The sequence below is a fragment of the Protopterus annectens genome, chromosome 14.part0 (genome assembly GCF_019279795.1).
Source record: "Protopterus annectens isolate FY-2018-M chromosome 14.part0, PAN1.0, whole genome shotgun sequence".
NCBI classification, from domain to species: domain Eukaryota; kingdom Metazoa; phylum Chordata; order Ceratodontiformes; family Protopteridae; genus Protopterus; species Protopterus annectens.
Genome location: NC_056748.1, coordinates 901,819,066 through 901,843,211, shown reverse-complemented (window position 1 = coordinate 901,843,211; position 24,146 = coordinate 901,819,066). Strand labels below are relative to the sequence as shown.

General features: G+C 40.1%; 1 protein-coding gene across 2 annotated transcripts in view; it reads right to left on the bottom strand.

Annotated features, from left to right (window-relative positions):
- The window catches only part of PASK (PAS domain containing serine/threonine kinase), a 1,620,160-nt gene extending 1,597,331 nt beyond the window's left edge, over positions 1–22,829 (bottom strand). The window contains exon 1 of one of the 2 annotated variants that reach the window (XM_044056691.1): positions 22,495–22,829. The gene's annotated coding sequence lies outside the window, so the exon portion shown is untranslated. The remainder of the gene's footprint in view (positions 1–22,494) is intronic. The other variant, XM_044056692.1, reaches the window with a different exon arrangement.
- Positions 22,830–24,146: the final 1,317 nt, after the last annotated feature.

Sequence of the window (24,146 nt, the reverse complement as noted above, 5' to 3'; positions counted from 1 at the left end):
AGTTCTGGAGGTACAGTGGAGAAGGGGGTACTGTTGGATGATGGATGTGTAGTGTAAAGGTAGGTTGTGTGAGGGGTGTGTAAGGTAGGAGAGGGTGGCTATTAATACTAGGCAGTGTAGGTGTTGGATGGAGTGGGTCATATTGTAGTTGCTTGTGTGTGTGAGGTGGTGTGGTTGGTAGGCAAAGCATGTGATTATTTGATAGATGTTGTTGGAGGAGTTAGGGATAGATAAATGTACAAGTAGTGGGGGTGGGTGAGATTTGGGGGCAGGGTAGGGGGTGGGTGAGATTTGGGGGCAGGGTAGGGGAGCGGAGTGAGCCCAAAGGGCGAATGGAGCAGGCAGAAAACTCTCAGCAGAAGTGACTGGAAAAAGTATCAGAGTGCATGTAAGGCCAGAACACAGTTGCTTGGGTGACAGCAGATAGGACTGAAATGTATGGAGTGGACAGGGAGGGAATGGGGTAGTGGCACAAAGGTTTAATTTATTCCACAAAGTGAAGGAGTTGCCAGCTGTTGACAAGGAGAACGGTCAGGTTAGCTATCAGTAGAACTCCTTGAACAGGCTTAGTTGCTAGGTAGGAGCGGAGTAATTGATTTTTGCTGCCCCCTAGTGGGGAAGTTGTTATGATGCAGCAGATTGGCCACGAGGGGGAGGATAGCCCCTGTGAATGTGCACGTTATCGGAGGGCCCTAATGCAAGGCTAGAAAATAAATATCGAATGGAAAACCCACAGGAGCTTACAAGCACTTAGGCAGAGAAACTTTTCTCCTGGGGATGACTTGGTCCAAACGAAATGTTCAGTGACACTCTGGGTCTTGCTTAGATTCTTGGGCAGGACGGAATACAGACAGTGCAGGCTGGAAAAAAAAAGTACAACAAGAGGTTGTATTATTACCTGTAAGTGAGTGTGGAAAAGTAAGGGTATGGGGGTGTAGAGGGAGAGCGTGGGCGAGTGTAGGTTAGTAACAGAGATGAATAAGGTGGAAGGTAGGAGAGGAAGTGTGACACAAATGGCTGGAATAGTGTGTGTGGTGGATGAGGGTAAGGGTATGAAGTAGAAAATAGCAGAAGTGCAGTGCAGACAGCTGTAAAAACAACACTTTCAGTACACAACATGCTTCAAAATTCAGTTCAGTTCAAACTTAGCAGATAAAACGGGGAAAAAATTAAAAAAAAAACAAATTGAGTACACAATATGCTTCAAAACTCCCGATCGACTAAACTTTGCACATGTATCACAACATTAGCAGAGTTGAAACGTTAAAAAGAACAGTATAACTGGCATGCACACAGGTGTATAACACAGCTAGTAACAGTTACAATACAATAGGCTGTTTAAAATGCCTTACCGTTGTATACTCCACTCATTTATCAAGAATGCACTCATTTATCAAAACGTACATAGCTCAGTTACTAAAATAACTGAACAGCTGCAGTAGGTTCAGCAGTTACATTTACAGAAAGTTATCAGCATGCCCACTAATTAAAGCATACAACTAGTAAAGCAGAAGTATGAATAGGCAGCTAAAATGCTATACTTGTCATATATTCTACTCATGTATCAAGACTACAGCAGTAGAAATAAAGTGAACAAACTAGTGCCGTACTGGCGTGCTCTCAGCACAGTAAATAGCTCAGTTACTCAACTAACTGAGCAGTTTGCAGTTGCAGTACTTTCGGCAATGACAATCATTTTTGTACCTGCATTACTTTTTATAGTGTAAGCGAACTAGCGCAAGCTGGTAGTGACTCAGCAAGTATTTCATAGTCAAAAGAATACCTGCTAACTCTTGCCCTATTGATTGTTTCTTGGCAGGGTTCAGTCCTTGCCGGTTCTTTCGGTTCCGTTCACCCTCGCTTCGCTCGGGCTCCCTCTGCTCCCCTACCCTACCCCCATTCCCACCCACATCCTCTTTCATTTCATTTATACCTTCTAAGGCACACCCCTTTGCTTTCTGGCCAATCCCCTTGCTCTCTCTCCCTCCTCCTCACTTCCTGTCAGAAAATAACCTTTTCCCACACCTATAACAGCCCTCAAAATGTCTCCTCCTTTACAGTATTACATACCATTATGATCTCTTGCCTTAGCCCTCTATCTTCTCACTGTTATTACATCTTTACATCTGTATGCACCATCTCCAAGCGCACACCATGCATCCATCAGCACCTTCTCCCCTCAAGATTAATACTCTAATATTAGCCCTAGCCTATATCACACAGACCATCTCCTTCCTGCAAACAAATTTATCATCTCTACCGATTATTACTTGCACTATTCTCTCAATCCCTTTAACTGCATTCCCTACCACATCTCTGATAAACTACCTAGCTTTACACAGCATCTTTCCCACCTCATCTCTACTCTCATCTGTTCAGGAGACATCCACTCTAACTCCGGGCCCCACTACACTCCCTCTCTCTCTCTCAAGCTATCCCTGTTAAATGTCCTAAAACACTTCATATTACTACACTAAACTTCCAAAGTATCTGTAATAAATCTGCTGAACTACAAGCCTGGCTCTCTCATAACAAGACCAATATCCCAGCTGCTACAGAAACCTAGTTAAAGTATTCCATTCAGGACTCTGAGTTTCTCCCAAATTTTAATATAATTACAGCATATAGACTTAAAAAAAGGAGGGGGTGTTGCAATCATCAATCTCAACACTCTCAACATTGTGCTATTCAAACATTCTATCCCTCAGTTCCAAAATGGTGCAATTCTAATTTCTTTTTTGGATATCAACAGCTCTGAAAAAACCTCTGTATTACTGTCATCTATTTAACACTGGAAATAATATTACCATCCTTAAAAAATATCCTTTCTTGGATTTCTTTCACCATAAAAAAATGAAACAATTATACTCGGCGATATGAACGTTGACTGGGCTTCCATTTCCTCCATGCAATCATCCCCTAGTATAAACTTGTTTCATTTCACTCAACTCCTCTCCACCCCAACCCAACCAGGTATAATAAAACAAATGAAGGCAGAATCCTACATTGGATTCTAATCACCATCCCTTCCAAATACACCACCTCAGGCACCATCCTTAACGCTATTAGAGATCATCTCCCAGCCTATGCTGTCCGTGCCTGCTCCTCCATTAATAAAGCCGACAATACTAAAATTGTCCAAAATCTCTCAAAATTTAACCCAATCACTTTCAACATCCTAAAAAGCATTAACTGGAATAGTCTTAAAACTCTTCCTTTAAATGATGCTCTTTTTCATTTTAATGACACCTTTCTAAACATCTTACACAGTCTCACTTCTTACACTTCTCGTAGAAGTAAAACAATTAAAATAAACCATGCCCCTTGGTTAACAAGATCCACCAAATAACTAATGACTCTCAAAGACAAAGTCTGGAAAACATGACTTAAATCTAAAAATCCAGACCTCATTTATTATAAACAGGTCTGACATCAAACTAAAAATCTCATTCCTAAAGACATTTCTGCAACCAACAATCATATAGGAAAAATGACCCCAAAATGTTTTGGTCATCCATAAATAATCTCCTAAACCCTGGCACTAAACATAACCCCTGCCCACACCCTGACATGCTTCCAGAACAAATAGCCAGTAGTTTCAACAGCTACTATATAGACACCATTGCCAACATTACTGCTTCCTTCTCCACACCCCTCCCTAATATTTCTACTCCTACAACTACATCATCCCATTCCCCCTACTACATTCCACTACTCTCACCAATACTTCTCAGACCTTAGATCACACCTCTCCAAGCACTAATACCCTACCTTCAACCTCCTTACAACAGTCTCCACACCCACAGTTTAACTTTTCTCCCATCCCCACCTCCTTCATTAAAAACCTTCTGTCAAAATTAAAACCAGGTTCAAACTCCATTGATAAAATTCCTGCCAAATTCTTAAAAATCACTGCCGATGCTGTGGCCTACCCAATTAGTATTCTGATCAATTCTCGAGTCTTGTGTTCCTCCTCTTTGGAAAAAAAGCAATCATCACAATCCCTCTTCATAAATGTGGCCCCTCAACTGACATCTCCAACTTTCGTCCTATCGCTAAACTCTCCCCTATTTCCAAAATTCTTGAACAATATGTGCAAAAACAACTCCTAAACTATCTTCTCACAACCAAGATCCTCTCTTCAACACAGCACGGCTTCTGCCTGGTCACTGCACAACCACTCCACTGCTTTCATTCTTAGACATGGTTAACAAAGCTAGGGACTCTGGACACATAGTATCTGCCCTTTTTACAGATCTGTCAAAAGCAGTTGACACCATCTCTCACCCTATCATCTTATCTCACCTATCAAACATAGGATTATCTCCCCATGCAGTCAACTGGTTCCAAAGCTATCTATCCAATAGAGAACATGCTATCAAGTGGAACAACTCCATTTCCCCCTTCCTTCTCACCCTTACAGGCGTCCTCCAAGGTTCTATCTTAGGCCTTCTGCACATTAATATTTTCATCAATAATCTTCATTTGGTCATGCCACAGGTCTCCCTTGTCTATTATGCAGATGACTCAACCATAGTCTGCTCTGCACCTAACAAAATGATCCTTTCTCAAAATACCCAAACAACCTTTTCTTCTGTGGAGACATGGCTCCACACTAACCACCTCTCTCTTAACCTCCCAAAAAATAAACTTATGATTTTCACACCCAAGAGACAATCCCATAAAAATAAACCGAAACTCAACATTTACTAACTCAATGCTACTAAAACCGAGCTAGTGGCCCACACCAAATTGCTAGGAATAATAATACATGAAAACCTCAAATTTGATTTGCATATACAAAACAACATTTCTAAGACTCATAATAAGCTAGGTTTGCTCTATAGGAATATTAAGTTACTCTCCTTCCCATCTAATCTAACTCTAGCACAAACATACTTGCTCTCTTCTCTAACCTATGGCGTTCCATTGTTCAATCTCCAGTCATCCCTACAATCCAAATTAGAAATCTGCTATAACAAGATTGATAAATTCACTACAAACACCCGCCACTCTTACTCATCACTGCATGGCCCTAAAAAATTTACAATGGCCCGAGCTTCCTCATTACTTACTACTCCTCCAGCTTACAATTACTCACAAACTGATTTATAAACCACAACTTTGCCTTTCACTAAACTCACTACTCACCCTCTATAACCCCACAAGGCCACTACAATGTGAACAACAGCAGTTTCTTCAAGTCCTTAAACCCAGGTTACCTGTAGGACAGCTACTTTACTTATGGACTATGGCCAAAAAATGTAATTCCCTGCCTACAACCATCTGCACTTAACATAATCCTAGCAACTTGAAAACTGCCCTTCAAAACCACTTCCTCTCAAATTGGATTTGTAACTGCTCTGATTCCTCCTCTGTCATTACTTAATCTGTCCACTGAACTTTGCCAGTCCTTCTCTAGGCCCAGTCTATATTTTTCTTATCTTCTGCACTAATAGATCCTATCTGCTGCCATACTCCTCCTTAAACCTACCCCTATATTTCAACCCTCCTATCTCTCCTAAACAACTACCTTCTACATACTCATCGCTAACATTTAGCCTATTCACAATTTATAGTCCATATATTCCTTGTATTTGACTTGTGCCTTATGATCTTACTCAAACTAATATTCCATTATTGTAAATACTGTACCTATTCACTTGTAATTATTCTCTTTTTGCACCTGTTTGATCATTTTGTATAAATTTCAAGCAACTTTATTACGTGTAATTATTGTAAACTGCCTTTAGAATCTATTATGTTTGCTTATGTATAACTTGGAGCTTTTCTCCCCTGGCCCCCACCAAAAATGGGTTATTTCTGGCCCAGTGGACTTTCCTGGTAATCAAATGCCAATAAATAAATAAATTATGAAATAAAATTAGAAAATTTTAAAAGGAATTAAATCAAGTGAAATGTCCAGTATCAAAACAAATATGTTAAGTGGTGACATGTGAACCAGTGAAATAATGAATTAATAAGCATGAACAAATGGGTTATCAAACCAGACTACCCTCATCTATGTTTGGGTCAAAGGCAAAAACAAAAGTAACAGTAGAAATAGAATTATCAGAAGAATTACCCGTCCCCAATTTCTCACCCACAATTGTCCTTTAATACCTAAATGAAATATGAATATATTACACCCACGCAGGTCCAAAATATTTAAAGTTTCTTACTGCTTAAATAAAATGCAGTAAAAGCATTTACGATCCTCCGCACTTTTTCTCACACTAAATTAATAATTATTGCACCAAAAATGTTACTTCTATTGTGAACATACATCCACAGAGCAAAACAACGAAGCGCAGAACTGCATGATTATCTTTCTAGAAGGCATATCTGAACTATTGGCACTGATTTACTTGTTTACACAGCATGGGCATCCTTTGATGCACATATCTACCTTGCCAGCATGCTGTACTTGTGTTGCAAGCAAAGGTTAAAGTGGAGGCTGAAGTTTGAGCTGAATTTGTTTGCCAGCAGATTCACTATGTTACTGCTCAGTGAAGGGGGTACCATTCACTACCAGTTCTGCACACTGTTGTGCGTTATCCTTGTGGTTTCAGCTATAGCTGTAGAAGGTCTTATGGTTGCCTTTAGCCTAAGACACTATTTTGACCTTGTAACTGGCTTTTTTGGATTTGATTAGTCCTCATAGCTTCCTATTTAGTTTAATTAATGAGATCTTGTCATTATGACCGTTTCTCTTTCTGATTTTGGCTCTGACTTTTTTTCCTTCTGCTATACACCCTGTTTAGACTGAATTCACCAGTTTGATTTATTTTTTGGAGGGATGTTTGGTACTTACTTCTGGGAGGTACAGCAGTCTCTATGCAGCCATTTACATGTTTGTACACAGTGTTTCTGTGAACAATTCTGCATAGGCTGTTGTGAACTCGGGATTAGTTGGAGCACTGAATTTTGACTAACTGTTGCTCAATAGGAAGTAGTTCGCTTTAGAATAGTCTCTAACTGTAACAGGTTTTGCTGGGTTTTACAAGTTGACTTTTATTTTGCAGGTGACAGCTTTGTGATCCGACCTCACCATTGAGGATGTGACAGGGGTGGGGGCTGGGGTGCAACAATTGCCCCTATTAATGAGAACTAGGTTCAGCATCATTATCCATTAACCTCTGGAATTTGTGCTAATAAATTCCAGGAAATGTTGTGTCTGCAAGATGGAGACAGTAGGTTTCTCAGCCTACAGAGTGGTCATTAAAGTCTCCCACGAACAGAGTGTTTGGTTTGACAGCAAATCCCTTCAGCAGGTCTAGATAAGAATTATGGGATTCTTATGACACAGATGGTGATCTATAGCTTGGTAAGCTATGGAAAGGGATGCTATTTATGGTGATTTGCACAGGGAGGAACACCAGGGTAACCTCCTGTTTAACTAACCTTGGGGTATACTTGTTGCTAATGTACACAGAGATACCTCCACCTTTAGTCCCTGTCTGTGCAGCTGATGGTCCAAATGTGTGTGTGACACCTGTGCCCTGGCCCAGTAATCAAGAAACCTCAATCCTCAACACTAACATCAGAGAGGGTGTCTCATATGAGAGGAAAGGATAACAAATACACACAGTAAAGTGCAATTTCCCTTAAGAGTACACTGAGATCACAGTCAGTCCGGGGCTGGTCGCTCCCTTGCTCCCCAGGTCCCCAATAAGACTCCCCACTGGCACAACTATAGGGTCCAGATCTCAGCCTAGCTGGCAAGCTAACTCCAGTACCCTCTCTGTCCAACCAGTGCTTCGTGTCCCTGCCCAAGTAGTTGACACACATACACACAATCTGAGATAAGTATTGATACAACTTCATAGACACTCCTGGAAGGGATGACACAGATTCTCCAGCTGTGCCCCTATACCCAGACTATATGGCAGTAATTACTGCCACCACCAGCTAATAATTGTCAGCTACCCAAAGGCCCTTAAAAGGGTGTCCAGTTATTACTGTGCAATATTATTATCCAATAGTAGTGTAACTTAAGCAATCAAGGCTTATTGGAAGGGCTTATTACAGGATCAGTTATAAGCATGCAATGTACTCTAGAGCTTAATTTATCTCTACATAAACCAGCCACAGTTGAAAAGGGTTTAAAAATATTTAATAATACTAAAAACACAAGACAATGCTACCACACCACAGTGCTATTCAAGAGTTCAGAGATCATACAGAAACTTAAAATAATTCAGTAGTACAGTTCTTACATAACAGAAAAACAAACACTTAGTCTAATCTTTATAGTACTAGCTATTTCTACAAGAAAACACACTTCTAAGATAACTTACTTAAGACAACAGACAGTGCTGAATTAGATGTCCAAGATCAAAATGCTTAATAATCTCTGGTTCTCACTGTTTAAATTGAAACTCCAGTTCTGATAAACATTACGTTACCTTTTTCATCCTTCCTGGAGTTCCCAGGCTACACATTAACTGCATTTACATTCTTTTAAACTTAAGACAATAAAGGACATTCCACATGTAAATTCTGGTCTTTAACTTTAGCCTTAAAACAATAGGCAGGAAGCCCCCTTCTAGCCGGACTGGAGGCGGCTTGTAAAACAAAGGCAGTGATGAAATAATTGTAATTTCGAAGGACCAATAAGAATTGCTTGACTTAGCTTTCTTTACAGCAGATTGCAATGTTGCCACACTGTTTTAAGTTCAACATTCACAGTATTTACAAATAATAGAATTATGTGCCAAATTCTATTTGACTAGGCTGGCAGCCTTCACCCATCTCTACCAGTCTTCACATCCCCCCCCCCCCCGGAGAACTCAAGCTACTTTTTCAAGTAAGGAGTTCCAACAGGTGATTGTGCTATTATCACAACTGTTAGAAAACTCAATACATTTGTCGCCAGGTCAGGGCGATGTACCTGGCAATCAAAATTTATGTCAGGGCGATGTACCTGGCAATCAAAATTTATTTAAAGAGTATTACGAGAACAGACAAGGGCTGGCGTCCTCCAAGATTGAAGTACCACACCAGGGAGAAGGATGCAGTAGCCCTAACAGCAACAAATAACAGAGGCTAATGAATAAAAAGGAAAACAACAATAAGATAGCATTTCCTTGTAGGAGAAATGCTAATACATGTACTGTGAACTTCAATTTCGACACCTGGTCGAGCAAGTGTTTTAATTTCAACGAATGTACTTTTAATAATGACTATGAGTCTTTTGATGAGACTTTTAAAGTATTCAAGGACAAATTATAGGCTTTAAAAACTAATCAACTGGAGATGGATTACTTGAACGAATGTATTGCAACAGAAAGGATACCCAAGGGGCTTAGAATATTAAAATACCCGAATAATGTAAAACATAATTCTGCATTATACAAACAGCTTACTGAATTATTTAACAAAACTGGCATTGAGATGTTGAAATTTATGGTTAGAGATTATGAAATTCAGAATGAAGCGTTGTTAATTGAAACAAATGACTTGCACAGTAAAATTCTTGAGGTCAACAAAGACAATTTTGATGAAAGAAAGTATGACAGCTTATTTAATGAAATTGTCAATTACGGTGACAAAGTTATTTTTAGGAAAATAAAAAAAATAGATAGGGATTTAAATGACTACAAAAATGGTAGGGCATACCCGATATTTAATAATTTCAGAGATACCAAGAAAAGTGTGATTGACAACATGAGTAAAGGATATCAGATGAACAGTGGCAATGTACATGAACAAAATGAGCTCCCTTTAGAACAAGAAACTGTGAGGAGGAACGAAAGAATAGCGGAGAAGCAGAGAAAATATTCATATCAGAACCCTCAGTCTTACAGGGGTGGAGGGGGGAGAGGTTTCAGGGGAGGCCACGAGTTTATTAGATGGGAACGACTGTTCTGCCATACCCATATCCCCCACCCCCAATTTTGAGGGTAGTTTTGAAACTGCTTCTGGTACTAGTGGTTCAATTGTTTATAGGAAAAACAACTTCACAGTGTAGAACTTTACGGATTTTGTAGTCGATGACACTTATTTCAAATTATTTACAAAAGGTTTTCATTTTGTGCCCACAAAGACAGGATCTATGGTGAGCACTTTGATATCAAGTTATATATAAGACAATTGAACTTACAAGCTTATTTTAAAGGCAAGTGTTCTATGCAAAAGGCTTTACATAAAAGAAGTGTGTTTAATCCACCCATTAACGCTGCTTTAAAGGTATTTGAAGAAATGGTAGAGAGAGAAGTGAGGCAAAGTAAATATTATGAAAATCCCATTCATGGAATGGTTTTGTGAAATTTTAAGTTCGGATTCCGGCTTACACGGAAACACAATTAATTTAATTGTGGATTTCACTGAGACGGTTTTAAAAAACAACTTTGTGTATTTTAATGGCGATCATTTTCAGCAAAAGAAGGGTGTGGCCATGGGGGCAGCTTGCACCCCCATTTATGCTAATTGTGTTTTATACTTTTGGGAGCGAAAGTTTATTTTTAACGCTGTTTGGCAGAAATATATTTTATTTTACACCCGTTTTCTGGACGACATTTGTATTTTATGGAGAGGGTCCAGGGAAGTATTCAAGGAATTTTTCGAGTATTTAAATATTTGCACAGATTTCTTGAAATTTACATGCACTTTTGATGATTCGAGTATCAATTATTTAGATGTAACTTTATATAAGGACCCATCCAAGAATTGTTTTAATTCGAAATCCACTTTTTCGAATATGTACTTGCATTTTGAAAGTGGACATCCTTTTTATCAGAAAAAGGGTATCATTAAAGGGCAACTGATAAGGGCATCTAGAATGACCAGTGAAGATGTGGTATTTGCACAGGAGGTCAAATATATCAGTTCTCTTTTTATGGAAAGAGGGTATCCTAATTCCCTGATGCAGAGTTTAGTGAATGAGATAATGAATGATAGAAAGAGCAAGTATTTTCCATTGTTAGGATTAAGTGAAAACGTAAGGAATTCAGGGGGTGAGAAGGTGGAGAATTTTAACCAAGCATTTGTGCACACATTTTCTGCTACATCTAAAACAGTGGAAGACATTATCAAGCAATACTGGCCCTTATTGAAAGTGAACAACAATACGGGAAAATATATTCCCACTCAACCATCCTTCATTAGAAAAAGGGGGATGAATTTAAAAGACATATTTGAGAGTAGAAAGCTAGAAAGAAATTCAAATGATGGGTATTATTTATTCTAAAAAGGGCACTTACAAATGCGGGTCAAGCAGACAGTGTGAATACATTTTACATCAGCAGGAGATTTATATTCCCTCTAGAGGCATTAAGCTCACAGCACCAAGACACTAGAATTGTGGCACAAGAGGAATTGTGTACATTGGTGTATGTGTAAGCTGCAGTAGTTTTTATATAGGGAAATCCACATGTATTTTAAGGAAAAGAATTTATGAACACATGTACGATATCAGTAAAGGAAAAGAATCTCTTTAGTTTCTAGTAACATGAACATTAAATTTGCAGTTATAGAGCAAGTAATGACAGATCCAAGGGGGGACAACTGGGAATCTAGAGTGGAGTTTAAGGAGTTATTTTGGCAGTTGAAAATTGATGCCAGTAGACCTCCAGGTCTTAACGATAATATTAGTATTCATAGTGTCTTGAAATTAAGACAAGCAAAATTGTAAGTAACTAAAGGAAAGGGTATTAAATACATTGGAAGAGATTTGGTAAAAAAATTTTTTAGGAAGGGTAGTTTAAATTGTATATTCATTACAATGAACTTCCTTACCGGTTACATTTTTTTTCTCTTTTTTTCTTTATTACATATACATGTATGTGGATTTTCCATTTAACAACATTCAACATATTTTTTCGGGGGTTAACATTTTTTAGATTGAATATTGCAGTCTATGAGCATTAAGGATGGTTCACATACATTTTTATATTCGTTCATTTTTGGTTAGATCTGTTTTAATGTTTGAACAACAACAGTTAATGTTTTTAATTACTTAGTATAAACAAGTAAATTCTTAGTTTTAAAATGTGCAAATCTATATATTTAGATTTATGTGCAACTTGTATTGGTTTTAATACTTGTTGCATCTAAGAGATGCAACATATTTTTGCAACACTGCTTACATTTGGATTAGGATATCATTAATATTATTATTGGTTAATATAATGAGCCAATTATTCAATTAATTTAATTTACATTGTATATACAAGCATGGCATTTTTTAAGCATTGTTGTTCTGAGGAAGCTTTGTATTCAACAAAGGGAAAGCGCGCTCAGCAGTTATTATTCCTTTTTGTTTCTTGGGGCCGAATTGGCTTACGTTTTTATTAGAATAAAGAAGAGTTTTCAACATTAATTGCTGGTTCCTTCACCCGTTTTTTTAACTTGGATTTGGTTTTCATCAGCTTGTGACTGGTTATACTTTAGTTTTTTAGTTTTTCAAGTGACCCTTGAGAAATGCCGCTTGAGAGGGTTAGGTCTGAGTGTATATCACCCCATTCCCTGTCTGACAACACATCTGCATTAGCAATGCTACTCCCACTGCAGTGCTGCACTGACATATCATATGCTTGCAACCCCAGGCTCCACCTTAGCAACTTGGCATTTTGCTGGATGGCTCTGTTTAACCATGTTAGGGGGTTGTGATCTGCCATAACAGTGAATTTCCTTCCATACAGATAAGGCTGAAGTTTCTGCAGTGCCCACATTATGGCTAGACATTCCTTTTCTACAGCTGCATAGCATTCCTCCCTGGGTTGGAGCCTATGATTGAGATAAATCACTGGGTGCTCTTCCCCCTCTGAAGAAATCTGGCTAAGTACAGCCCTCACCCCATGGCTTGAAGCACCCACCTGTACAACAAATTATTTGCTGTAATCTGGACTGGCTAAGACAGGGGGTCCTCCCAAAGCTTCTTTAAGCTTCTGGAATGCCTACTCACATGCTGGGGTCCACACTACCTTATCTGGCCTGTTCTTCCTCTTCAGGTCTGTGAGGGGAGCAGCTATGGTGCTATAACTGGGGACGAACTTCCTCTAGTACCCTGCTGTCCCTAAGAATGTCCTCACCTGCTTTTTAGTAACAGGTGCAGGCCATGCCGGAATTTGGCATGTTCTGGCCTTATCTTACCACTCTCCACTCTATATCCTAGGTAGGAGACCTCTGCCATACCAACCTGACATTTGCTCGGCTTAACGGTCAGCCCTGCCCTCTGTAGTCTGCCTAACACCTCCCTGACATGCTGAAGGTGGTCTGGCCAGGAATGACTGTAGATGGCAGTATCATCTAGGTAAGCAAGGGCAAACCCTCCTGCTCCTGCTAGGATATTATCCACCAGCCTCTGGAAAGTTGCTGGGGTATTCTTCATCCCAAAGGGCAACTTTGTGAAATCATACAAGCCAAAAGGAGTCACAAAGGCTGACTTCTCTCTAGCACTTGAGTCAAGGACACTTGCCAGGAACCCTTGGTAAGATCAATGGTTGGAAGATACTTAGCCCCACCCAGCTGCTCGAGGGCATCTGTCCTAGGCATGGGGTAAGCATCTGCCTGTGTGTGACTATTTCATTTCCTGTAATCCACACAGATTCTGCTGCCATTCTTTGTTGGCACCAGCACCACTGGGGAGGCCCAGGGACTGTTGGACTCTTGAATCACCCCTAGTTCCAGCATCTCCTGTACCTCCTCCCTCAGAGTCTGTCTGACTCTCTCAGGCACCCTACAAGAGGACTGCCTAATAGGCCTTTGGGGTCCTGTATCCACCTGGTGCTACACCAGGGTGGTTGCACCCTGGTTTCCCAGTGAACATGTCCTTAAATTCCTTCAACACTGCTCAGATTTCTCATATCTGGGTAGGAGATAGCTGTTGGGGCACTGCTACCCCTTCCACTGAGGTGTCAGCCTGAGCCTCACTGAGGAGATCAGTCTCCAGATTTCCCTCAGACTCCTGCAATCCACTGCAAATGCTCAGCACAACCGCCTCCCTAACATGGTAAGGTTTCATCATGTTAACATGGTACAATTTGTGCCCCTGCCATCTGCCTAGCAGTTCCACCATGTAGTTAACATCACTTACCTTTCTTACCACCTGGTAGGGTTCCCTCCCAAGCTGCTTGCAGCTTGTTGTGTCTGACAGGAATGAGAACCATTACCTGCTGCCCCACAGCATAGTCTCTAGCTAAAGAATTCCTGTCATACCACACCTTTTTCTGTTGTTGGGCTTCTGCCAGGTTCTCCTGGGCCAAGCCCATAAGTTCCCTGAACCTTGTCTTGAGATTTAGGATGTATGCCACAACAGACTCCTTGTGAGACTCGCACTCACCTTCCCACTCATCTCGAATTAAATCTATAGGTCCCCTCATCCTATGCCCATACAGCAACTCAAAGGGTGAAAAACCTGTGGATTCCTGGGGAACCTCTCTGTAAGCAAACAACAGATGGGGCAAATGTTTGTCTCACTCCCTCTTAAACTGATCTGCAAATGCCCGTATCATGGACTTGATTGTGGAGTTTAACCTCTCAACAAGACCATTAGTCTGAGGATAGTAGGGGGTGGTCTTCATGTGCTTCACCCAACAGGAATTCCACAGACAAGCCAGCAGGTCTGACATGAAATCGGCACCTCTGTATGACAGTATTTATTTTGGGAAACATACCCTGCTGAAAATCTCTTAACAAAGCATTTGCCACCTTCTCTGCCTTAATGGAGAACAAAGCCACTGCCTCAGGGTATCATGTAGCATAATCCACTATCACTAGGATATACTTTTTCCCTGTGGAACTTGGAGTACTCAGAGGACCCACAATATCCATAGCTACCCTCTGAAATGGCTCCTCAATCACAGGCAAAGGTATCAAAGGAGCTCTCACCTTGTCTCCTGCCTTGCCTACCTTGGGCACTGCTCACAGGTCCTACAGTACCCTGTTACATCTCTGCAAATTCCAGGCCAATAGAAGTTTTGCATAATATGCCTCTTTGTACGTTTTATGCCCATATGACCTGTAAAGGGAATATCATGGGCTATGGCTAGAAGTGCCAGACGGTAAGCACTAGGCACTACCAACTGCTGTACTCTCTCACCTTCTAGCCCTCCCTCAGGGGTTCACTCTCTGTACAGTAACCCATTGTTCCAGTATACAGATTCCCCCTTCCCTTGAGAATCAGGTGCCTCCCTAGCTACCTGCCTCAGGCCTTGCAATGTAGGGTCTGAGAGCTGAGCCTGTCTCATGTCTCTCCTTGTAACCCTTCCCAGCTCCCCTTCCACAGGAAGTTCTGACATCCTCTGACAGCAGTGCCTCACTGTCAGCCTGGGTACTACTACTCACCTCTACCTTTGCAGTTACCCTTTCCAAGGGAACATCCGTACCCACAAGCAGCTGTGGCTCACATTCAGGTCACACTGCTACAGCGTAGCTCACTCCCTGAAGTAACCACCTCTCCACTGTGGGCTGCAAGTATGCAGTCTGCCTGGGTCTCCCCCAGGCTACCAGACCCACATGCTTGTCTCCTAGCCTGACCACATGTAAATGCATAAGCAAATGGTACTGCCTCATCCAAATCCTTCCCTCTCAGGACATCTGCAGGATGGGGATTTAGTACCCCTGTTGTCTCAAGACAACCTACTATTGGCATTTTGTCTTTTCCACTTACTGGCTCCCTCACCTTGCCTCTGTGGACACCTGTATGCCACATGACCCCACTGGTTGCATTCAAAACATTTAACCCTAGCTCCTGGACGTGTACCTGGACTAGTGACTTCCCCTGCTACTGACAGATTCTGTTGGGGCAGTCTGTGCTACCCACCATGGGTTCCTTTAGACCCATGAGCAGTACTGAGGGTCCCCTTCCTGTGCAGGGCTGCCCTGCTGGCCAGGTATAGGTCTCCCTTCTTCCCCAACTCATCTGAAGAAGCACATTGTCTATCAGCTAAGAAGATCCTCAGGCAAAGTGCTAAGGCCTTGTTCCCTCACCAAAACGTCTGCCAGCCCTTCAAAAGTGGTGACCTGACATTCACTCACCCAGCTATGAAATAAGTGCTCAGTTCAGCAACATATTCACACACACTTTCATCTGCCTTGTGTCTATGCTCACAAAACTTTTTCAAAACATTCTAAAAGACATTTTTTTACAGCAGTATAATCAAAACAGACAGTCAGGCATTTTTGACAAAAAAGTTACAGCTTTCCCATGGAGTAAGGGGGTCAGGAACTGTACCCAGAGCCTTTGGTCAACACTATACTGTTTGCATACCCTCTCAAACATATGCATGAAACTATCAAAATTATCCCCCTCTTTAAAATGCGGAAGAAATTTACTGACCTGTTGTGCTTCTGGGGTCCATTTAGTCCCTTCCCCATTACCTCCATGACTCTGGCGAAGAGTCAGCATTTCCCTCTCATGCCTCCTCTGATGCTCCTTTTCTTCGGCTTCTATCTCCAAACACATGGCCTCCAACTCAAGTCTCTTTAGCTCCAGCTGGATTTTTAAGTCCACTGCAGAAAGTTTGAGCTGTCCATTCTCCAAGTATATTGTACTTCCACTGCCATCTGATTGTCCCTCGCAGAAAGGTTGAGTTGTCCATTCTCTGAGGATATTGTATCTCTACTGCCAGTCTGATTTGTCTTCCTGGATGCTGTTTCCTGATGCAGCTGTAATCAAGGCTCCAATCCAGTCTGCCTTAGTCAGGTTTCCATGCACCAGTCCCCTAGCCTTGCACATCTCCACCAGCTGGCTCCTTGTCAGCTTTCCATACTCCCTTGCTGACATGCTGCCTGCTTACCCTGACTAACTAAGCTAACAAAATAAATAAAACAATTGTGATCTGAACTCTGAGTATTCACTGGGTGGCTGATTTAGAGTACAAAACACCTTCAGAGATCACTGTACATAAGCTACAGGATTCACTCTATCCACATCACTACAAGCCAATTAGTATTCGCCAACTACTTAATATATGTGATGTGGATATCCGAACCACTGCAAACCACAATGTGACGCCCGTGCCCTGGCCCAGCAGTCAAGGAGCCTCAAGCCTCACCACTAACATTAGAGAGGGCGTCTCATATGAGAGGAAAGAATAACAAATACACACAGTAAAGTGCAGTTTCCCTTAAGAGCACAAAGACATCGTAGTCAGTCCGGGGCTGGTTGCTCCCTTGCTCCCCAGGTCCCCAATAAGACTCCCCACTGGCACAGCTATAGGGTCCAGATCTCAGCCTAGCTGGCAAGCTAAACTCCAGTACCTTCTCTGTCCAACCAGTGATTCATGTCCCTGCCCAAGTAGCTGACACACACACATGTTGAGATAAGTATTTATACAACTTCACAGACACTCCTGGGAAAGGCTGACACAGATTCTCTAGCTGTGCCCCTATACCCACACTATACGGTAGTAATTACTGCCTCCACCAGCTAATAATTATCAGCCACTGAAAGGTCCTTAAAAAAGGGTGTCCAATTATTACTGTGCAGTATTATTATCTAACATTAGTGTAACTTAAGCAATCAAGGCTTATTGGAAGGGCTTATTACAGGATCACTTATAAGCATGCAATGTACTCTAGAGCTTAATTTATCTCTGCATAAACCAGCCACAGTTGAAAAGGGTTTAAAAATATTTAATAATAAATACTAAAAACACAAGACAATACTACAACACCACAGTGATATTCAAGAGTTCAGAGTTCACACAGAAACTTAAAATAATTCAGTACTACAGTTCTGACATATCAGAAAAACACAATCTAATCTTTATAGTCCTAGCTATTACTACAAGAAAAACACACTTCTAAGATAACTTACTAAAGACAACAGGCAGTGCTGAGTTAGATGTCCAAGATTAAAATGCTTAACAATATCTGGTTCTCACTGTTTAAATTGAAACTCCAATTCTGATAAACATTACATCATCTTTTTCACCCTTCCTGGAGTTCTCAAGCTACACATTAACTGCATTTACATTCTTTTACACTTAGAGCAATAAAGGACATTCCATATGTAAGTTATGGTCATTAACTTTAGCCTTAAAACAATATTCAGGAAGCCCCTATCCAGCCAGACTGGAGCTGGCTTGTAAAACATCAAAGGCAGTGATGAAATAATTTTAATTTCAAAGGACCAACAAGAATTGCTTGACTTAGCTTTCTTTACAGCAGATGGCAATGTTGCCACATTGTTGTAAGTTCAACATTCACAGTATTTACAAATAATAGAATTATGTACCAAATTCTATTTGACTAGGCTGGCAGCCTTCACCCATCTCTACCAGTCTTCACAGTGTGGAAGGCAATCTAGCCTTGCCCTGCTAGAGTTCATTCTGAGGCTTTAAACCATGTCTCGGTAAACACACAGATGTCCATGTTCTCCAGAGTAGGACAGCATGTAAGGTAAGGAATTTCTTGTTAAAACTCCTGGCTTTGAGCAGTAACACCTTTAGGTTTCTTTGGGTTTTATGCTGTGTTAGTAGGCTTGTCACTTTGGCATTGCCTGAAAAAGGCTCTAAAGGAGTGGATAAAGATTTATCCAAAATCTGGAAGACAGGTGTAGGCCATCTTTGACAAAACAATGTGGTCTGAACAAGCCCTCTCAGGCTGACATATATGGAGCCCCCCTGGAAAGACACCAGAAATTAAGCCAATTGTTAAAAATCAAACAACAAAAACACAAAACAGTTTTGGAAATCTATAAACACACTTCTCAATCCAGGCTCCAGAAATAGCCCTTGTCCAGACCCAAGCAAATCCAACATTGAATTAGCATCAGAATTCAACACATTCTTCACAGAAACTATTTCTGGCTTGACCAAAACCTTCCCCAACAATAATCCCCCAATATGTCATTTCTTTCCATCTAACTCCACAACCCTCCCTTTATGTTAGAGCTCAAAACTGTCTCCACAAACTTTATAAAAAGACTTCTGTCCAAACTCAAACCTGCACCAACGCTCCAAACTCAAACCTGCACCAATGCTCCAGACAATATTCCCTCTTTCTTCCTAAAATGTGCAGCTGATGGCATTGCCTCCCAATCAGCATCCTAATTAACAGATCCATAAAGGAATCTTACGTCCCTAACCTCTGGCGCTCAGCATACATTCTTCCTCTTCACAAAGGAGGCAAAAACACCAGCATCTCTAACTTCTGTCCTATTGCTCTCCTCTCACCAATTTCCAAAATCCTAGAAAAAATGCATCCACTCCCAACTGATGCCCTTCCTGAACCACAACCATCTCCTGACTACCACCCAGCATGGCTTCTGCCCAGGGCATAGCACTATAACTACTCTCTTCCCTTGACACGGTTACCAAGCCCGTGATTCTGGATACCTAGTTTCTACTGTTTTACTTGATCTTTCTAAAGCCTTCGATACTGTTTCCCATAATCACCTTCTCCATCATCTCTCAAACCTTCATCTCTCTGCAAATACTAAATCTTGGTTCTCTGGCTGTCAGAAAGATCACAAGCAGTTAAATGGAAGAACTCCACCTCTACCTTCCTGTCTACCCATACTGGTATACCACAGGGATCTATACTTGGACCTATGCTATTTAATATTTTCATCAACAACATTCACACTGCCTTTCTGGATTCTAAAATCATTCACTGCGCAGACGATCCAACTATAGTCTGCTCAGCTTTAAACCCCTCTGTACTGCTGACCAAAACCCAAACTGATTTTACAACCACTGAAAAATGGATGCAACAAAACCACCTTTCCCTCAATGCAAATAAATCAAAAATCCTACTATTCCCTCCTTCAAAGATATTCTCCTATGACAAAAATGCTTTTAAAGTCCTTACTCAATCTAACTCACCCATAGACATGGTCCCTTCTGCTAAACTCTTTGGTATCACTATTGATGAACACCTGAAGTTTGATATCCACATTCAGCAAAATATTAAGAAAACACACCAAAAGCTAGGTATGCTGTACAGAAACAATCTATTTCTATCCAACTCCACTAGGCATACTCTGGCCACCACTTATCTTCTTCCATACTTATTATATGGAGCACCTCTCCTACCTAACCTATCCTCATCTCTCACTTCCAAACTACAAAACTGTTACAATAAGATCTCCAAATTTGCTACCAAATCTAAAAATTCCACCCATCACTGCCTTACCCTACTATCATTGAACTGGCTAGAACTCACAAACTACCTGGATTACCTCTAACTCACCACTGCTCACAGTCTTATATTTCAGCCAACTAAATGTCCAGCTCTAACCAATATCCTCCCCCTTTACATCCCCAACAGAACACTGAGATCTGAACACCAAAACTTAATCTCTATCCACAAACCTAAACGTCCTGCCGGCTAACTTCTCCTATCTTTCTCACTAGGCAAGAAATGGAATTCTCTCCCTGCCATGCTATGAATTAGAACTAATTCAGAAAACTTCAAATTTCTACTCTTCAAACACATGTCCACCAAATGGAAATGCACCTGCTTTCACCCGACCTCATTCTTAGAACATGCCCCCAAGAGGTTTTTCCTCACAGATTCCTTAGCTCTCTATTACCCATAGCTACTTCATCCATGAGTCAATTTAAGCTCTGATCTCTTAGAGCTAAGCAGCATACTATTTCAACTTTGTAAATATTGTAAATAGCTTCTTATTTTACATGAGCACAAGTAAAGTGTTCCCACTATTACTAATATGCATGTATGTTAAGGTGTTTCCCCAACCACAAGTGGCTTGCTCAAGTGAAAATATTGTAAAATTCATTAATAATTCACATCAGTTCCTGCTGAATATGCCTAACACTGAATGTACATAAATTGTAATCAATACAATTGATTACCTGTTGAACATGCATGACACTGAATGTACATAATTGTAACCTATTGCTATACAATGTTTCTTGTATATTGCCACTTTATTTGTATGTGCTTGTTTTTGTATATTCTTTCTTTTCTGCATTTCTTTATCCTGGAGCTTTTCTCCCTGGGCCTCCACTGAAAGGACTTCCCCGGTAATCAAACTGGAAATAAATAAATAAAAATAATTTTTTTTTGTTCTTATTGTAGCATCATCCTTTACAAAGGACTAATGTTACTCAGTGCAAGATACATACTGGTCTAAGACTCATATTCAGACCGGTCTTTAATGTCGGTCTTCATATTGTCTAGAGAAGTAAATCTGAAGTCATTACTCCCACGTGGGTTATGAGAGGATTACACTGCTACCTGTGGTGCCTAAACTTGAGTGCGTTTGTAACTAGGTGGAGACTGGCTTCAGATAAGCAACTGATGGTAATCTTGGCTTTGCCCAGAATTCTTAAGCAAAGAAGTTAAGCATTATATATAACCTGTCCTGCCGTTATTTATAAAACTCTGTGAAAGAGAAAACTATCCCTGAAGACTGGAAGCATCTGTTTTTCTTAAAATCTCAGGTAAGAACTGACATCAGTACCTCTGAGCTGCCAATCTATTCAGGTTCACTGATAACTGGCTTTATCCTAATAATGTCATATCACAACCCTGCTTAGAATGAACTGCATTGTTGGAGAATTAATGAATGAATGAATGATTTTCCTCCAACAAACGTCAGCTTTTTTTTTTTTGAGGAAACAGTCAAGAATGATCAGGGAGCCTCTCCCCCATTGCTATGGGTATCGCTGTACCTACTGCCGGCAATGATGTTACTTTGTAATGGACAGAATGTCTACTAGCAGGTTTTAACCAAGTTAAATAAGGGAGCTACAAAGAGGCCTAACATTTAATAAAGTTATGAAGCCTGATACTTATCAAAATACTGTTATTACACCCAGAAATATATCTTTGGATTTTAAAGATGTGGAGCCAATACTTAGGATTCTTCATCCGGTGATTTATCATTAATCATATGAATGAATTATTATTACCTGCTTGGTTTATTAGGTACACAAGATTGCTGTATCAGCTTTTGTTGGTTTCACAAACATGTAACAAAATATCACAACAAGATTATTTGCTATGATGAAGGGGCTAGTGCCTACAATTGGCTATGTAGGTTACAATATTTATTTTGATGTCATATGAGATTTATAATTTATATAGCAGTTCATGGAAAACGTGAACATATATTATGTAAAAATGCAAAGTTGCATCATTTATCACATATCTTGTTATGTTTGACATGGCCACGCAGATATTTTAAAGGTGGTAACTATTCTAAGTTGTTTACAAAGAAAGCAATAAACTATCCCAAGTAAGTATAATTAAAGGAGTTAAGAATGCATACGTTTTGCACACCATATGTGAACATCTCTTAATTGTTTCAACAAGGAAAAAAACTCCAAAGCAAACACTTTAACGCAATTCCCTTATACACTGGAAAACAAAACGGATGTACAAGATACTGCAAAAATTACAGACTAACACGTACAAAAGCTAGCATAAACTGTGGCTACAAATAAGATAAACCGGTCACCTCTTACTGCATAAATAACATACTTTACTAATAAAAAGTAAGCACTTACTGGTGCAAAATATATCACAGAGACTATACACTTTATGGAATTCAACAAGAGTACGTAATCAGTTTACCCAATGCTAGATTCCACTAAAGGGCGTATGGGGTACAACCATCAACTAAAACTGGATACAGAATTAAGAAAGATGCCATTCGTCGTATTACATCTGGAGTCGTCTGACAGCTCAGGCAGAGTTTCATTAGATCCACAATATCAAAAAATAAAACCGGGATAAGAACTTTCCAAAATATTATTAGTCACTCAGACGAAATACTTCCTTTCAAATTGTGGAACAAAAACATTACCTTACCGATGTAACAAAGAATTTCACCTCGGCAGTAAAAGTATTTGAAATAGACGGGCTTCTTCAGGAACAGCCGTTTGGGGCTGAACCTGATGGCGTCACGAGGAGACGCCACTCCCTATCTCTATGGTTAGTGGGAGGGCAGTTATTAAAGACACGGAAGTCTAATGTGGACGCTTGTATGAAAAGCGGTTTGTTTTAATAAGAGTTGCGTTTGTAACTATGTTATGCTTGTGAGCACACCAAACATATCCCATTACGTGGTGAACATTGCTAATAGTTTTACAATGCTAGCGTCTGCGATTATTTTCATATCCATCCAAGTTTAAACCACGGTGGCTGAACACAGTATATCGTCATTAAACAAAGCCTGCATAAAGATTCTTAATTTCCGCGTGTTTATGAAAACAAATACATACGTGTGAATAGGGAATGGCTGTCAAAACAAAGCAAATACGTTTAAATAGACTGACAGTTTTTCTGATTTAAATTCCTAGTCAGTGTTATCATAACATCTCAACTGTCCCTTAGCTCTGCCCCTCTTAATTTTTTGTTGACCATTGGAGAAAATGTGATGAATTATAAATATGTACACAATAACAACAAAGGTGCCGACATCTTTTATTTCGGAATATGCATATTAGTTCACACTCTCTTACTCTGTCAACATCTTCAAGCAATACTACTAACATTAAAAATATATCCCTGATTATTTCTGGACACGTCGTAAATTTTCTTAAGTTTGTCCCCTATTAACTCGAGAACTAGGACCATTAGGTTTTCATTATAAAAATGTAGAGAAAGCAAACGTTCAATCTACGAAAATTATATATACGTCTGTTTAGCAATACCTAAGCTAGTGTGTATACATACAGACTTCCCAGAGACAGTTCACGATTAACAATGTGGAAGCCGTACCTCTTAGCGCAAGAAATTTGGGCAAAGCCTAATGGGGGAACAAAGGCCCAAAAATTAGGACACACTTTAAATGCTGCTCTTAGAAACTTAGAAAATTGCTAGAATAGTGTGATTTATGTTAGCATGCATTGTCTGAAGGATGTGAAATCTGAAATTTAAATGCATGCTATTATTTAGTGGCTTTAATCTTTAGAGCATCCCAGCGATATTTTTAAACAGTTTTTAGACGGATAGACCAAAATATGAGGCAAAAATCTGGACAGTTGACAGGTACAGTGGGATCCCGATTATTTATTTATTTTTTGACAACTGAAAAACACTTCATTTTTGAAGCATTACTGGACTGCAAAACTTTAATGCCGTAGATTCAGACATCATAAAAATGTACCCATAAAACCATGACCATGTAATATGTACAATATAATGTTTAATAAGCAATCTTCTTACTTCCCATATTCATTTATTTAAAATAGGAACGCCCCCATAATGTCCCATGGTGCCTT